At 46.0% G+C, this 14,847-nt stretch overlaps 1 protein-coding gene across 1 annotated transcript in view; it reads right to left on the bottom strand.

Moving 5' to 3' along the window:
- The window catches only part of RIGI (RNA sensor RIG-I), a 78,085-nt gene extending 68,736 nt beyond the window's left edge, over positions 1–9,349 (bottom strand). The window contains exon 1 of the mRNA XM_089674755.1: positions 9,205–9,349. The gene's annotated coding sequence lies outside the window, so the exon portion shown is untranslated. The remainder of the gene's footprint in view (positions 1–9,204) is intronic.
- Positions 9,350–14,847: the final 5,498 nt, after the last annotated feature.

Genomic DNA, 14,847 nt, shown 5'->3' with positions numbered 1-14,847 from the left:
CAGACCCCACTGCACGGGATGGATGGATGAGCAAGGTCAGACGGGCCGGGTCGGTAACAGAGAGGACGGCAAGGTACAAGGCAGCGGGCATAGAATAGTCGGGTCACACGCCAGGTCAGCAACAGCAGGTCAAATCCAATAGGGGGCATTCAGGAGAGAGGTCAGGCAAAGCAAGGGTCTGGGCAGGAGAAATACAGCAAGGTCAGGTACAATCCGGGTCAGCAACTTACAATACACAGGTTCACGGATACAGGATACAGGTAAGACCAGAAGGCACTCAATGACAGCTCAGGGTCGTTTAAATATCCCGCCCTGCGCTGCCATTGGTGCCCAGCGGGCGGCCGCGGCTTCTACTGCGCATGCGCGAACTCGAACGCCGCGGCCGGCCTGGACCCAGTGCTCGAGTCCCTGCACAGGGCGGCACACTGCGCCTGCGCCGGGACCATCGCGGCGGGGATCGAGGGGATCCCTGACATTGCCCCCCCCCTACGGGCAACCTCCGGATGCCCACCCGATCTCTCCACCACGGGTGATCGCGAAAGAACCTCCGGACAAGTCTAGGTGCATGGACATTCTGGGCTGGTTCCCAGGAATTGTCCTCAGGGCCATAGCCCTTCCATTTGATTAGGAATTGGGCCTGGCCCCCCCTCCTTCGGCACTTCAGGATTGATTCCACCTCAAATTCCTCTTCACCCTCGACCGTTATGGCTTCCGGGGGTCTAGATTCTCGGTCAGGGAAGGCATCTGGGATTACTGTCTTCAGCAGGGACACATGGAAGACTGGGTGGATTTTGAGTGTGTCAGGAAGGACGAGTTCGTAGGTTTCCCGAGGACAAGATGGTGTCGGGTACTGGGGTCTCCTTGGCGTCCTCGTACATACGTGATAACGCATCTGGCTTAGTGTTCTTTGATCCAGGCCGGTACGTAATGTGGAAGTTGAATCTAGAAAAGAATAGTGCCCATCTTGCCTGTCGCGGGCGTAGACGCTTGGTGGTTCTCAGATATTCTAGGTTCTTGTGATCAGTAAAAATTAAGATGGGGTGCACAGCACCTTCCAGCAGGTACCTCCATTCCTCTAATGCCGTTTTGATCGCCAGTAGCTCTCGATCACCGATATCATAATTCTTCTCTGCTGGGGTAAGCTTCCGTGAGAAGAAAGCTACAGGATGGAGCAATTCCTTGGTGCCCTTCCGCTGGGAGAGAATGGAACCTACCGCATTCTCCGATGCATCCACTTCCAGGATGTAGGGCAGGGCGGCGTCTGGGTGACCCAAAATGGGTGCCGAGGTGAACAACTTCTTCAAGGCTTCAAAAGCTTCCTGAGCTTCAGGTGTCCATCTGAACCGGGTTCCCAGCTTGGTTAGCTGAGTAATGGGGGAGACCAGACCCGAGAAGTTCTTGATGAACTTTCGGTAAAAATTTGCAAAACCAATAAATCGTTGGACGCCTTTCCTGTCCGTGGGTTCAGGCCAATCCAGTATTGCAGCGACTTTCTGGGGATCCATCGCGACCCCCGCGGTGGAGATGATCAGGCCCAAGAAAGTAATGCTGGATTGTTCGAAACAACATTTCTCTGCCTTGGCGTACAACCCATGCTGCCGTAATCGCCCCAATACCCTTGCTACATGTATTCTGTGTTCCCCCAAGGAAGGGGAGAAAATCAAAATGTCGTCTAGATAGACGATAACAAAGACGTCCAGGAAGTCCCTAAAAATATTCACAAAGTGTTGAAACGTGGCCGGGGCATTACACAACCCGAACGGCATGACCAAGTATTCAAAATGGCCGAAGCGGGTGCGGAAGGCCGTCTTCCACTCGTCCCCCTCCCTTATGCGAACCAAGTTGTATGCTCCCCTCAAATCCAGCTTTGTAAAAACCACTGCTGTTTTTAAACTTTGGAATAATTCTGGTACTAACGGCAGTGGGTAACGGTTCTTTATCGTGACCCTGTTCAACTCCCTGTAATCGATACACGGCCTCAAGGTTTTGTCCTTTTTTTCAACAAAGAAAATTCCCGCCCCCGCCGGTGAAGTGGAGGGGCGGATGAACCCCTTCTGGAGGCTGTCCTCGATATATTCCTTCAGGGCTCCCAATTCGAGCTCCGAAAGGGGGAAGATTCGCCCAAAAGGAATTTCTGAACCGGGTAACAGGTCAACGGGACAGTCATAAGGGCGGTGGGGGGGTAGAGTATCAGCTCCCCGCTTGCTGAACACATCTAGAAACTCATGGTAGGCTGCCGGGATTACCTGTTTTAATTCAGCTTCCCCCTCAGAGCACAGGAGGATTTGGGGGACCCCCGGGCCCGAAGTGCAGCAGTATACCTGACAGTATGGAGAAGGGAACGAAATTACTCCGGTCTCCCAGTCAATTTGGGGGTTATGGGCCCGTAACCATGGGAGCCCCAAAATGACTGGGAAGAGGGGTGAAGCTATAGCATCCAGGCGGAGCAGTTCCTGGTGCTGGCCGGCAATGACAGTGGCGATGGAGGGGGTTTCCTGGTTCACCACCCCTGATTTTATCCGGGAACCGTCAGCCAAATAAATATTGAACCCCTTCTGTTTCAATTGGAGAGGAATACCCTGCTGGTGAGCAAAATTAATGTCCAGGAAGCAGCTGCATGCCCCCGAATCAACTATGGCCGATACTTCCACGGTCCTTTCCGGAAGCTGAAAGGAAAGGGGCACCACTAAGTATTGGGATGGACTAACATTGCCAATGGACAAGGAAGAAGAGGTGCACTTACTCAGTTTCTGCGGGCAGGATCGTACCATATGACCAGCTGCGCCACAGTAGAGGCACAGGTTCTGGGATCGTCTGCGCTGATGTTCCTCTGGAGATAGTTTAGGCCGCGCCAGGCCGAGTTGCATAGGTTCAGGGATATCTCCAGGTGGCCGGTTCTGGATGTTTGGCCTAGGTGCTTGACTGGGCCCTTGAAATGGCCCCCAGGGATTTCCATGACCCTGGCCGGACCTCTCAAACCTGCGTTCCCGCAGTCTACGGTCAATCTTAATAGTCAGTGCAATTAAGTCCTCTAAAGTCTCAGGCACCTCCACCCGGGCGAGCTCATCTTTCAGTCCTTCTGATAGGCCTATACGGAACTGATGCAGGAGAGCAAACTCGTTCCAACGTGTGTCCCCCATCCAGCGCCTAAATTCAGACGCGTACTCCTCCGCCGCTCGGCGGCCTTGCCGGAGCGTGTACAAAGTAGCTTCAGCAGAAGCTGCCCGCTGTGGGTCATCGCATAGGATGGCCATTGCGTCAAAAAAAAAGTCAACCGAGCTAAGGTGAGGGTCATTTTTTCCCCGCAGTCGGTGGGCCCAGTCTTGGGGTTCACCCTGCAGGAGGGAGATGACGAACCCCACCTTCACGGATTCAGTCACAAAGGTTCGTGGTTGCAACTCAAAATAGAGGAGACAGGACTCACGGAATGACCTGAAGCGTGTGCGGTCCCCATGAAACCGTTCCGGTAGGGGTACTCGGGGTTCGGCCGCCGGGAGTGGGGCGGATGCCCCAGAAACCGGTACAGGGGCTGCTACGGCCGGAGGTGCGGGGACCGCGGCCTGTGGGGCAGAAACGGATATAGTGCAGGTCTGGAAGTGATTCTCAATCTGCTGACATCTGTCCTGCAGGGCCGATACGGCCTGCGTCAAGTTAGACAGGTGCCTGCAGATCTCCTCAAGCGGCGAGGGCCCTCCTCTAGACTCAGTCATGGCCTTCTGGTACCGTAAGGGACCGCCTGGCGGTACCACTAGCACTCCACTGAATAGGCGTCCCCAGCGAACGGAGTCTAAGTCCCAGGGTGCTTGTTCACCAGGGCCCCTGATGGTGGGGATGGACTTGGAGCCCCCTGAGACCAGGTCGTGGCTACTGGGTGCGTCCGTCAGTGGTAGTGGTATGCGCCAAGGGCTCCCACGGGGAAGAGTCTGATATGAGGAGGTCAGCAGACCCCACTGCACGGGATGGATGGATGGATGAGCAAGGTCAGACGGGCCGGGTCGGTAACAGAGAGGACGGCAAGGTACAAGGCAGCGGGCATAGAATAGTCGGGTCACACGCCAGGTCAGCAACAGCAGGTCAAATCCAATAGGGGGCATTCAGGAGAGAGGTCAGGCAAAGCAAGGGTCTGGGCAGGAGAAATACAGCAAGGTCAGGTACAATCCGGGTCAGCAACTTACAATACACAGGTTCACGGATACAGGATACAGGTAAGACCAGAAGGCACTCAATGACAGCTCAGGGTCGTTTAAATATCCCGCCCTGCGCTGCCATTGGTGCCCAGCGGGCGGCCGCGGCTTCTACTGCGCATGCGCGAACTCGAACGCCGCGGCCGGCCTGGACCCAGTGCTCGAGTCCCTGCACAGGGCGGCACACTGTGCCTGCGCCGGGACCATCGCGGCGGGGATCGAGGGGATCCCTGACAGGATCTCTATCCAGTTGGTTCAATACTCAAAAGATAAACAACAAAGGGCTTCCCATGGTGTAGAATACCCACATTTATTCAGATAAAACAGTGACAGAGAGGTACTCACATTTAAAAATCGGGTCTGCAGACCCTCTCAAGCATATACAACAAAAGGGTGTACCAAGATGGCCTCTGCTGTGCAAAACCGGATGACATCACTACGCTTCCTTTCAACGCGTTGAGTCACGAGTCATGTGGTGACTTTCTCAGGGATCTTATATTTTAATGGTTTAACATAACGCAGCAACACCCACACATGTAGGACACCCAATGTTAGAGGTAATTTATTCTTCCAAAGCAAACACACCTTTCCACACTGGTACTGACTAGTATTCCAATGTTTCTCTTCTCCCTCAGTTTCTCTCTATCACTCAGCTAATTCGACCCCATAACTCAGAGAGGGGCAGGACATCCTCCATATCAACTGATGACATTGTTGGTTGGTATGATGCCGGCAGCTAGAAGGTTGTAATAGTGCACAATTAAAACTTGTGGCTTTGTGTAACGAACAGGCAGGCGTGATCCACCTGCTGGCTTGTATAAAATGTTGGCCAATTTTTAGGCATTTTGCCAAGGCACCCCTGAAGAAACTTCAAGGCACCGCAAGAAGCCTGGGCACCCTGCTTGAAAAGGGATGATATATGATTCTGTGTATATTCTATTCATTTATTCTGTTTCTTTTTTTCTCTTGGTTGACCATGTAAATATGATGCACTATGTAAATAAGCATTTAAAAAAAACTGTACAACATACTGGAACTATACCCAGGAGCAGGGTCTCTTTTAGTCCCCATTCACACTTTTTTCACAAGTTTTCTGCTTGTTTCGCCTATGCCTGACTACACAGAATCCAATTCTAATTGTCCCTGTTCACACTTATGTGCCCAGATGCCCTATGCTCAGTCTACTCTATACCCTATACACAAAAAAGTACATGAGCTTTTTTTTTTTTCTTTTAAATTCAGGCATTTTTGGTCCCACAGATTTTAATGGGAGAGCCTGTAAACACACGCTATATTCATTTCCGCATTCTATGCACATTTTAATGCCTCTCCTTCTATAGAACCACTGTACACACCTTGCCCAGGTAACGAAATCCTTGATCCCTGGTTCACACTGATGCTGTGTGATTTCGAATGTTTTTAAGTGAAATTGTAGGAGCAGTTGTGGTGCGATTTTGATGCAATTTTACACAGTTGTGATTTCCATTCTGTCTAATTTTGTGTATCTCGCACTGAAATCCCATTGCATTTCAACACCTATGCATTTTTGCTGCTGTTTCCATTGATCCCTGGTTCACATTGATGCAAATTTGATGTGTTCCAGAACACATAGGGGTTGATTTACTAAAGGCAATTAGACTGTGCAATTTGCAAAGTGCAATTGTATTCTGCAAGTGCAGTTGCTCCAGAGTTTAATAAATGAGGTAAAGCTTCCCTTTGCCAAGAATGCCCAATCACATGCAAGGGAAATTTAAAAAAACAGCATTTTTGCTTGCACATGATTGGATGATGGAAGTCAGCAGAGCTTCTGCTCATTTACTAAGCTCTGGAGCAACTGCACTTTGCAAATTTGCACACCGTGGCAGAAACTCGTGAGATTTTGGCATTGTTATTGAAAGTATGACTGATAATGCCAAAGAATTGTCTTTTATTTAACAATGGTGATCATATTCAGCCATTTATGATCATACAGTTGTTTGCCTCCTTTTTAAATCATAATGATAACAGAAATCACCCAAATGGCAATGATCAAAAGTTTACATACCCTGGAATGTTTGGCCTTGGTACACACATACAAGGTGACACACGGGTTAAAATGCCAGTTAACCGCTTAAGGACCGCCCTATAGCAGATATACTGCTACAGGGCAGCACCTGTGTGCAAAATCACGTATATATACATGATTTTGCATGTCCGGGCATGTCTGCGCGTCCTACCCGCGGCGCCATTTGTGGTCACAAATGTCAATCACCGGGTCCCGGACGGTAATTGCCCGCAGGCGCCTGGTTATTACCGTCAATCACCGACGGGGAGGAAGACTGTTTTGTTTACAAACAGTCTTCCTCCCTGTCAGCTTGAGCACATTGCAAAGCCATCCCAATCAGTGTGCTTACAGTGAACCACATACCCCCGCCCCCCTAGTAAAACACTCCCAGCACATAGTTAACCCTTTGATCGCCCCTCACATTAACCCCTTCCTGCCCAGTGCCATTAGTAGAGTGTCAGTGCTTTTTTTTTTTTTAGCACTGATCACTGTATTGGTGTCACTGGGGATGTCAGTGACACTAAGTTAGTTCCCCCCCACAGTGTCAGAATGTCCGCCGCAGTCCATCTAAAAGTCGTTGATCGCCGCCATTACTAGTAGAAAAAAAAATTAAATCCTATTATCTATACCGCCATTTGTAAACGCTATAACTTTTCATGTAAACTAATTAATTTACACGTATTGGGATTTTTTTTTAGCAAAGACATGTAGCAGAATACAAATTGGCCAAAATTTATGACGAAATTTGATTGTTTCAATTTTTTTACTGGACATATTTATTAGCAAAAAGTCCAAAATATTGTTTTTTTTTCTCAAATTTGTCAGTATTTTTTTGCTAATAGCGCAAAAAAAAAAAAATGCACAGGCGATCAAATACCACCGAAAGAAAGCTGAATTTGTGGGGAAAAAAAAGGACATAAATTTCATTTGGGTGCAGCGGTTAAAGGTTACTTTCCCACATCTGTGACTTTTTAAACAGCAATTAGTGTTTGTGTATATATAATCAATGAGATTGTTGGCTCTCACATGAATGCACTGAGCAGGCTAGATACGGAGCCATGGAGATCAGAAAAGAACTGTCAAAAGACCTGTATAACAAGGTAATGCAACTTTATAAAGATGGAAAAGGATATACAAAGATGTCCAAAGTCTTGAATATCCCAATCAGTACTGTTCAATCATTTATTAAGAAGTAGAAATTTGGAGATCTCTCGATACCAAGACAAGTACAGATAGATCAAGAAAGATTGCAGCCACAACTACCAGAAGAATTTTTTAGGATACACCTGAAAAACCCACAGGTAACCCCAGGAGAAATACAAGCTGCTGTGGAAAAAGACGGTGTGATTGTTTTGAAGAAGCACAATACGATGATACCTGAACCAAAATGAACTGCATGATCGAGTTGCCAGAAAGAAGCCTTTACTGCATCGATGCCATAGAAAAGCCCAGTCACAATATGCCTGCCAACACCTTGACACGCCTCACTGGGCTTTTTTTGTGGCATCAGTGCAGTAAAGGCTTCTGTCTGGCAACTTGACCAATAAAAGGCTTGTAAATGCATGTGAATAAAGTCGGTGGCCGAAACCATGTAATATGAGGTCAAACCTAAACACTTTCAACTTGTACACAATCAGGCAAGCCCCAGCACTACATAGTTGAAGGTAATCTAAAGGAAACTGAACCAGAAAATTGTATAATGTATGGCCAGCTTTAGGCTAGGCTCACACTTAATGACACCTATATACACTGGAAACCACCTAGCACTATGACCGTCACGGCTGCGATTCTGGAAAAGGTGCAGTAACCTTTTCCCCGTGTTTTCCGTAGGTACAGCAGTGTGATAGCATACCCTTGCTATTATTTATTTATTACAGGTACTTATATAGCGCTGTCAATTTACGCAGTGCTTTACATATATGTTGTACATTCACATCAGTCCCTAACCCTCAAGGGGTGAACAATCTAAGGTCCCAAACTCACATTCATACATACACATACTAGGGACAATTTATACAGGATCCAATTAACCTACCAGCATGTCTTTGGAGTGTGGGAGGAAACCAGAGTACCCAGAGGAAACCCACAGCACAGGGAGAACATGCACACTCCAGGCAGGTGGTGCCATGGTATTTATTTATTACAGGTACTTATATAGCGCTGTCAATTTAAGCAGCACTTTACATATATATTGTACATTCACATCTGTCCCTAACCCTCAAGGGGTGTATAATCTAAGGTCCCTAACTCACATTCATACATACACATACTAGGGACAATTTAGACAGGAGCCAATTAACCTACCAGCATGTCTTTGGAGTGTGGGAGGACACCACGCAGGCACAGGGAGAACATGCAAACTCCAGGCAGGTGGTGCCATGGTATTTATTTATTTATTACAGGTACTTATATAGCGCTGTCAATTTAAGCAGCACTTTACATATATATTGTACGTTCACATCAGTCCCTAACCCTCAAGAGGTGTACAATCTAAGGTCCCTAACTCACATTCATACATACACATACTAGGGACAATTTAGACAGGATCCAATTAACCTACCAGCATGTCTTTGGAGTGTGGGAGGAAACCGAAGTACCCGCAGGAAACCCACGCAGTCACAGGGAGAACATGCAAACTCCAGGTAGGTGGTGCTCTGGTTGGGATTTGAACCAATGACCCTAGTACTGCCAGGTGGGAGTGCTAACCACTAAGCCCCTGTGCTGCCCAATTATTGTTACTATTGTTGCTGTTAATTATTAATACAAGGAATGCTGATTATTGCGGGTTATAAATACAGCGAATGCTAGACTGTTGCCCGAAGCCCATAATTGCAAATATCAGGATTGTATCACATTTGACATCCTACACATTGTCCAGAAAATTCTAGAAGAGACACTTTGTAGTAATGTCATTACAAGGTAATGTCTTTCTGTTACAGTATTTGATATACAACTATGCAGTTTAATGTGACTTACCTGAAGATACAGTTGAATGTAACAGCAGCAGTGTACAGCTGTGTCTCTGTGTCCAGCTATCCCCACACTGAAACATAACCAGGAAGCAGTGCCTCTTCTTAGAAGGAGAAACGAAACTATCCCTCCAGCTGATCTCCTGCGCATGCTCAGTGTGTCACTCCTCACAGCAGCCCCATTCTCCTCATAAGCTGAGGAAACGAAAACAGTGCTGTGAAAGAAAGAAAACTGAAAATGACCTTGCTGGGGAATTCCATGCAAGGCATTTTATTATTATTATTATTATTATTATTATACAGGAGTTATATAGCACCAACAGTTTGCGCAGCGCTTTACAATAAAAAGGGGAGACAGTACAGTTACAATATAATTAAAAACAAAACAAGGATAAAGAGGGCCCTGCTCATAAGAGCTTGCAATCTAATCGATTTTGACCATTTCAATACCGGGCACTTTCACCCCCTTCCTGCTCAGGCTAATTTTCAGCTTTCATCGCTGTCGCACTTTAAATGACAATCGCGCGGTCATGCAACACTGTACCCATATGAAATTTTTATAATTTTTTTCACACAAATAGAGCATTCCTTTTGTGGTATTTAACCACTTGCCCTCCAGAGGATTTACCCCCCTTCCTGACCAGGCCATTTTTTTTGCGATATCGAGCTGAGTTACTTTGACGATTGCGCATTCATGCAACGCTGCACCCAAATGAAATGTACGTCCTTTTTTTCCCCACAAATGGAACTTTCTTTCGGTGGTATTTGATCATCTTTGCGGTTTTTATTTTTTGAGCTATAAATAAAAAAAAGAAAAACAATTTTGAGAAAAAAACAGTGCCGCCTATCAGTGCCTGTCAGTGCCACCTATCAGTGCCGCCTAACAGTGCCAGTCAGTGCCACCTATAAGTGCCAGTCAGTGCTGCCTATCAGTGCCATATATGAGTGCTGCCTTTCAGTGCCCATCAGTGATGCCTTGCAATGCCCATCAGTGCCACCTACCAGTGTCTCCCCATCAGTGCCACCTATCAGTATCCATCAGTGAAGGCTATCAGTGCCCATCAGTGCAGCCTCATTAGTGCACATCAGTGAAGGAGAAAAATCACTTATTTACAAAATTTTATAACAAAAACTAAGAAAAAAAATTTTTTTTTCAAAATTTTCAGTGGTTTTTGGTTTGTTTAAGAAAAAAATTTATTATGGGTACAGTGTTGCATGACCACGCAATTGTCATTCAAAGTGTGACAGCGCTGAAAGCTGGAAACTGGCTTGGGCAGGAAGGGGGTATAAGTGCCTTGTAGGTTAGTGGTTAAACATGTCCAGTAAACAATTAAAAAAAAAATTGCCATAAAATTAGGCCAAAATGTATTCTGTGACATGTATTTGCTAAAAAATCCCAATATGTGTAAATTGATTGGTTTACGTGAAAGTTATAGCGTTTACAAATAGCGGTATATATACGGTAATTGGTTTTTTTTATTAGTAATGGCAGCGATCAGCAACTTATAGAGGGGCTACGGTACTGGGGCGGGCATTCTGACACTGGGAGGGGAATTGACTGTCACTGACATCCCCAGTGACACCAATACTGTGATTAGTGCTAATAAAAAGCACTGACACTGTACTAATGACACTGGGCAGGAAGGAGTTAACATCTGGGACGATCAAAGGGTTAACTGTGTGCTGTGTGTCTGTTTTAGGGCTCATGTACACTGCAGCTGATAAACCCACGTTTAGGAGCTGTTCAGCGTTTTTCTCAGCAGCCCCTGAACTCTCCCTAAAGTTTTCCCATGTGTTTATGTAGACATCTTTGTTTACAGTCGTTAACAGGCATTTGAGTTTACAGTTGTTTTTTTTGAACGCAGAAAATTTGCGTTCAGCAGTCGATTTTATCAGTGTTTCAAACGCAAAACGCTTGTAAACGTGGCTAACTGCTGAAAATCACATTTATAAGCGTTTGCATTTGAAATTTATTTTAAATCTTCCACTTCCAAATGCTGTCCAGAGCCTTTTTTCATCATGAAAAATGCATGAAAAGAGTTTTCAAGGTGCTCAGATGGACAAAGCACTGAACACAGGATGTTTCTACCAAGCTTGTCACACATTGTAATGACCAATTCACACCTCAGACCTCTCCCACCCTTGGAAACAAAAGATATGTTAATGACCATTCACACCTCAAATTCCTCAAGTAGACCCCCTGCTAGGTGACCTTAATGACTCACTCCAACAGTCATCTACCCACCCTTGGAAACAAAAGAAATGTTAATGAGCAACTCACACCTAAGCTCCACAACACATACTGCTGTCTCTGCTTCTACTGTCTGTATTTCTCTGAAACAGTCTGAAATAGTTAATAATTTACCACTTTTCAGGGCATTCTGGGCATTTGGGAGGTTCTCCTGTGCTTATCCTTAAAAAACGCTTCTAAACGCAAACGCACACGCACATAAACGCGTTATGCAAACGCAGCTAAACAGACGTTTTTCAACCTACGTTTTCCAGCAGTCAGTTTCCATCATTCAGAAGTATCCCGTGTACATAGAGCCTTACTGTGAAAGGACATTGCTTTATATTGCTCTGCTATGCTGAGGAAAGGAAATGGAGATAACCAAGATTTATTTACATGTGATCAGCTATGATTGGACACAGCGGATACCATGGTAAAGAGCCAACGCCAATGTGTATGCACAGCAAGAATGGGAGGAAGTCATATGACATCCTTCCAGAACGATAGCAGCCCAACCCAGTTGTAATTATGCAATAGGCCGAACAGCAACTAGTTAATTCAAGGCTGATCCATTTTACAAGAGTTGTACTGTTACTCCTCCAGAAGTGAACATTTTCATGTGTTTTTATTATTATTATTTATTCATGTGTTTGCGCAGCACTTTAGAATATAAAGGAAGACAGTATGATAACAATACAGTTCATGCAGAAGGAATGGGAGTGCCCTGCTCATGGAGCTTACAATCTAGTATTTTTAAAACATGAGCACCTTATTATAACAGTCTAAGGCAAGGGTCCTCAAACTTTTAAACAGGGGGCCAGTTCCTTGTCCCTCAGACCGTTGGAGGGCCAGACTATAGTTTAAAAAAAAAAAAACTATGAACAAATGCGGACACAGTACAGGAGATATATATATATAAATAAAGTACCAGCGCCACGGAAATTATATAAAACAGTAAGCTGCAAAACCTAGCCTATAAACTTATAGGATATACAAAACTTCAAAAAATAGGTTGCGCTTAAATACATACAAAAGTGTAAAAAATAAATAAATAAAACAATAAGAAACAATATTTTAAATCAAAATAAAATCCAGCAAAAATGAAAAAGTCCAAAAGTTCAAATAATCAATAATGTCCAGAATAATTCATCACCAAGTAAATCCACCACCAAAAATGGTTAAATAGAACTCACCAGAGTAATATGCTGATTGTTGAAAAACCAGCATATAGTACTTGTTATATTATAATGAATAATATGGAGCGGATGGATCCATCTGCTCTGTGAGGACTTCGATGACGAAAAGCTTAGGGCGGTGCCTTTGGATGTGAGGTTCAAAATACTCCTGGTTTGTCTGCACGTAGCATGTGCATGTTTGACTGGGTCTGAGTCGCCTGTATTCATTACACATGCTGTCTATACTGGTGTCAGTCTGGACACCTTGCTTGTAAGTGCATTTCTTCATTAAAGTTTGATGCTTTTTAAAACATACTGCACCATGATTGTTCGCTTTTGAGTGACGGTCTGATCATCTCTCAGTTTGGATACTAAATCACCTTTGGAGTGGATTTTCAACTTTTGCAGCACATCATCTGTTGGAGTTCATCCCTCATTTCTTCAGTGTTGTTGTCACCATATTATTCATTTCTCCCAGAATAACAAGTACTATATGCTGGTTTTTCAACAATCAGCATATTACTCTGGTGAGTTCTATTTAACCATTTTTGGTGGTGGATTTACTTGGTGATGAATTATTTTGGACATTATTGATTATTTGAACTTTTGGACTTTTTCGTTTTTGCTGGATTTTATTTTGATTTAAAATATTGTTTCTTATTGTTTTGTTATTTATTTTTTTGTTACACTTTTGTAGGTATTTAAGCGCAACCTATTTTACAGTACAGGAGATGACCAGAGACTGCGGACATAGTACATGAGATGACCAGAGACTGCAGACATACAACGGTGGTGGGAATACTGGGCCGGCCGGCCGCTCCATAAGACGCACAGACATTTCCCCCCAAGTGTGTCTTATGGAGCGAAATAGTGCCCCATCATTGGTGTCAGTGAGAAGAATCGTGCCCCATCATTAGTGTCAGTGGGAGGAATAGTGCCCCATCATTGGTGTCAGTGGGAGGAATAGTGCCCCATCATTGGTGTCAGTGGGGGGAGATAGTGTCCCAACATTGGTGTCAGTGGGAGGAATATTACCCCATCATTGGTGTCAGTGGGGGAAGTAATAGTGTTCCATCGTTGGTGTCAGAGGGGGGTGGAATAGTGCCCCATTGTTGGTGTCAGTGGGGGGGGAGGAATAGTGCCCCATCGTTGGTGTCAGTGGGGGGAGGAAAAGTGCCCCATCATTGGTGTCAGTGGGGGGAGGAATAGTGCCCCATCATTGGTGTCAGTGGGAGGAATAGTGCCCCATCATTGGTGTCAGTGGGGGGAGATAGTGTCCCAACATTGGTGTCAGTGGGAGGAATATTACCCCATCATTGGTGTCAGTGGGGGAAGTAATAGTGTTCCATCGTTGGTGTCAGAGGGGGGTGGAATAGTGCCCCATTGTTGGTGTCAGTGGGGGGGGAGGAATAGTGCCCCATCGTTGGTGTCAGTGGGGGGAGGAAAAGTGCCCCATCATTGGTGTCAGTGGGGGGAGGAATAGTGCCCCATCATTGGTGTCAGTGGGAGGAATAGTGCCCCATCATTGGTGTCAGTGGAATAGTGCCCCATCATTGGTGTCAGTGGGAAGAATCGTGCCCCATCATTAGTGTCAGTGGGAGGAATAGTGCCCCATCATTGGTGTCAGTGGGAAGAATCGTGCCCCATCATTGGTGTCAGTGGGAAGAATCGTGCCCCATCATTGGTGCCAGTGGGAGGAATAGTGCCCCATCATTGGTGTCAGTGGGAGGAATAGTGCCCCATCATTAGTGTCAGTGGGGGGAGGAATAGTGCCCCATTGTTGGTGTCAGTGGGGGGAAGAATAGTGCCCCATCGTTGGTGTCAGTGTGGGGGGGGGGGATAGTTCCCCGTCATTGGTGTCAGTGGGGGAAGGGGATAGTGTCCTAACATTGGTGTCAATGGGAGGAATAGCGTCCCAACATTGGTGTCAGTGGGAGGAATGGTGTCCCATCATTGGTGTCAGTGGGAAGAATAGTGCCCCATCTTTGGTGTCAGTGGGAGGAATAGTACATCATTGGTGTCAGTGGGGGGGGGAATAGTGCCCTGTCATTGGTGTCAGTGGGGGGGGGATAGTGTCCTAACATTGGTGTCAGTGGGAGGAATAGTACCCCATCATTCGTGTCAGTGGGGGAAGGAATAGTGTTCCATCGTTGGTGTCAGTGGGGCGTGGAATAGTGCCCCATAGTTGGTGTCAGTGGGGGGGAGGAATAGTGCCCCATCGTTGGTGTGAGTGGGGGGAGGAAAA

The sequence above is a fragment of the Staurois parvus genome, unplaced genomic scaffold, assembly GCF_062004578.1.
Source record: "Staurois parvus isolate SC_StPar_1 unplaced genomic scaffold, SC_StPar_1.0 ptg000012l, whole genome shotgun sequence".
NCBI classification, from domain to species: domain Eukaryota; kingdom Metazoa; phylum Chordata; class Amphibia; order Anura; family Ranidae; genus Staurois; species Staurois parvus.
This window is presented reverse-complemented; position numbering and strand designations above follow the sequence as displayed.